Genomic DNA, 3,632 nt, shown 5'->3' with positions numbered 1-3,632 from the left:
AAAAAAAAAAAAAAAGAAAAACAGAATAAGAAAGAAAAGAAAACCCTATATTGTAGACTAAGGGACTCTTTCTGTGCATAAATACCCTCATAAACATTACAAACCAAAAGATGGAGGCAATCACCAAAAGCCAGCATTGGTTCACTAAGAATGAATGATGCAAATTTTGTGTTTTAGATCAGGAGTCCTCTGATCTAACAGGTCACAGTACAGGTCCCTAGCCTGTTAGGAACAGGGCCGTACAGCAGGAGGTGAGTGGCAGGCCAGCGAGGGAAGCTTCATCTGTATTTACAGCTGCTCCCCATCACTCACATTAATGCCTGAGCTCTACTTCATGTCAGATCAGCAGTGGCATTAGGTTCTCATAGGAGTACGAACCCTATTGAGAACTGTGCATGCAAGAGATCTAGTTTGTGTGCTCCTTATGAGAATCTAATGCCTGATGATCTGTCACTGTCTCTCCGCACCCCCAGATGGAACCTTCTAGTTGCAGGAAATCAAGCTCAGGGCTCCCACTGATTCTACATTACAGTGAGTTGTACAATTATTTCATTATATATTACAATGTAATAATAATAGAAATAGAGTGCACAATAAATGTAATCCGCTTGAATCATCACAAAATTATTCCCGCCCCCACGTTGGTCTGTGGAAAAATTATCTTCCATGAAACTGGTGCCAAAAAGGTTGAGGATCCCTGTTGTAGATTACTGTGTACTCTCTTGTGAGCTTGTGAGTTTCCTGCCATTCAAATTACATTACAAAAAGCTAAAAGATTACTAGTTACGAGTAACACTTGTAATGTAATATACTATTTGTACATCAATTTCACATACTTTATTTCACAATTTTCTTTCCAAGCCAGATTTACAGTAAATTCAGTGACCACATTTTAAACTTATTCCTTTGTAATTCCACAGACATTTATTGAAAATTAAAGATGTGCCAGTCAGGAAACAAGTGTTGGTACAAAAATATGTCAGTTCTTTAAAATTAAGTAAGACATAGCTATATAGAACAACATAGCTCATTTCGAAAACACATGCAAACAAAAAGATACATATAGTTGCATTATAATGGATGCTTGTACAGGGGAGAAAAATGGGAGATGGTTATGGGGATACAAAAAAGAATAAGTTAAAAAGTAATATAACAAAGGGGGAAAAGAAGAAAGGGACTTTCACAGGAATAATGGCAATTTCCCCTGAACTGAGAGATGTGATTAACTTGACCTTCTGCACCTGCAGAAAGTACATAAATAAAGGAATAAAACATAGTCCTTGTCCTCAAGAAACTCACAGCCTGGTAGGCAGACATAGGTAGAGACATGTGATTGTAACACATGATTAATTCGATAAGCACAGAATGTTTAAAGTGGGTACCTTAGACATGCTTCAGGTGCCTGGGGTAGGAGGCTCTTGTCAGGAGAGATTTCTCTGGACAGGTACTAGTTAACCAGGTGAAATGGTGCAAAGGCAATCCCGGGCAGAATATAGGATATGCAAAAGCACAGTTGAGAGGAAGAGAATGATTTGGAAAATTACAAGTACAACTTTGAGAGACTGATGTTGTTGTCATGTTTATTCATTCAAAATTATGTATTAAGCACTTACTATGTACCCAAGTACTTAACATGTGCAAATTGAGGTTCAGAGGGTTTGTATTTTGCTTACACAGAGGTAGAATGAACTGGAGCTAGGACTCAGGCCCAGGCCTTCTGACTTCACAAATATCGTGTGCTCTTTCCCCTCAGGCCCCCTTCCACGAATGCTGGAGAAAGAATTTATTGAATTAGATAGAGAGTTGGACTAGATGACCTGCAAGCTTTGAGACTGTGTTCAATGAATAACATCACTAGAGTGCTTTGACTTTGCAAATAATGCTTTGATGGTTTCTGACGCTCTTGGATGGCCCATTTATGACACCTGTCTGCAGACACTTTAAAGATAGAGCAGTTGTTCTAAAAAGTTTCTGAAATAACTGTGCAGTGAGTATCAACTTCAAACACGCACAGGGAATGTTTTAATATCCTGTTCTTATGTAAATGCCAGGACCAGGCTGGCTGAAGGTCACTAGAGAGGACACAAGCTAGGCCGAGAGAATTTGACCTGGGCAATATTTGAGAGCCGTAGACAACTGCACTTGTTAGGGCTAATGACAATGCATTGGTCTAGGACTGAGGCAGACATTCAAAGGACAGGAAAAGGTTCAACATCAAGACAGTAGGAGTCTTGATGTTGGAGATTACTGATCCATTTGTCACCAAAAATAAAAAAGGACTCTGACTCAATCCAGTGATTTTTTCCCATATATTTTAGTGATTTCCCTGTTGATTTCTTAAAGGGAATGTGTGTGCTCACTAAAATGCATCTTTATATAAATTTATTTATATTTTAGGACACAAGTTTAAATATATGCTCAATGAAGTCTCTCTAAACTTCTTTAGAGGTTAACAGGAATAGGCAACCAGCACATAGAAAATTTAATCCATAAATAATTAGAATGCAATCATGTTAACTTCAAGTTCTCTTCTTTTTAAAAATAATATCTGCAAAGCTATTTTCTTCTACTCTATGCAGCTTTTAACAACAAGCCGAAAGCCAGGTAGAAACCACAGGAGAAGAAACAGAGAATCTGAATAATTTGCAAACTGTTTGTTCAGCTTTTACTTTAGTCTAAAGTTGGTTATAAATACCTAGAAGGTGATTTATCCTACTTTTTTTGTAATTATAATGCTTTAAATATGTGTTATTATACAAACATATTAGAGACTTTAGTGTGATTTTCTGAATTAGTTCTGAAGTTAGTGTCACTAAAGCTAAGCATCCTTCTTCTGTAAGAAAACAAAACAAAACAAAACAAAAACAAAAACACCTCCAAAACTAAATATGTTCTCCATAAATCTCAGAGGAATGGAAGAGGTGAAAGTTGATTACCCTAAATCATCATCTCAAAAGCTGCCAGGTCTGCAAATGTACAATCAATCTTGTTCTTGGGCTCAGTGCCATGACTTGATAGAATTCACACTAGGCTCTGATCTCAGATTTTAACTGACCATTTGGAACTATCACTCAGAACTCAGGACTCTGAAGCTAGGGTCTAAAAATCTTTATCAGCAACGATGGCATTTCTCTCGGCAGACAAGTGACTCCACCTGAAATTTAAGTCTGGCTTAAGGCTATATTTAATGTCCAGTATCATATCATCATCACTGGCTTTCTCTGACTACCTTGCCTTTTGGGAAATGTGATCATATTTTTATATAACACTGAGTTTGCTTCTGACAAAAGAGAGACAGGTGAAAAAGGATCAGCCAAATCTTTTAGAAGATAAATAATAAATTAAAGCAACCTAAGATAAACAATATGGTGAAAATATTCCTCTTTTATATACACAATTTTACATTTTTAGTTATTTTATTCATTGGTAACATGTTGAGAAATATTAATTATTGGGAGCCCTGCTATGTGAAAGCAAGTCATCTGCTAAAGTAACAAGCTCAACCATGGACTAGCTGTGGTTGTGGACCATTGACAAAGCTCCCACTGCCTCTCAGATTTAGTTTCCTTATCTGTAAAGTAGTGACTATAAACAGCAGCTGCATTAGGTGCTTGTGAGGCTTCAGTAATATA

The sequence above is a fragment of the Nomascus leucogenys genome, chromosome 16 (genome assembly GCF_006542625.1).
Source record: "Nomascus leucogenys isolate Asia chromosome 16, Asia_NLE_v1, whole genome shotgun sequence".
Lineage (NCBI taxonomy): Eukaryota > Metazoa > Chordata > Mammalia > Primates > Hylobatidae > Nomascus > Nomascus leucogenys.
Note: the sequence above shows the minus strand (reverse complement) of the source record.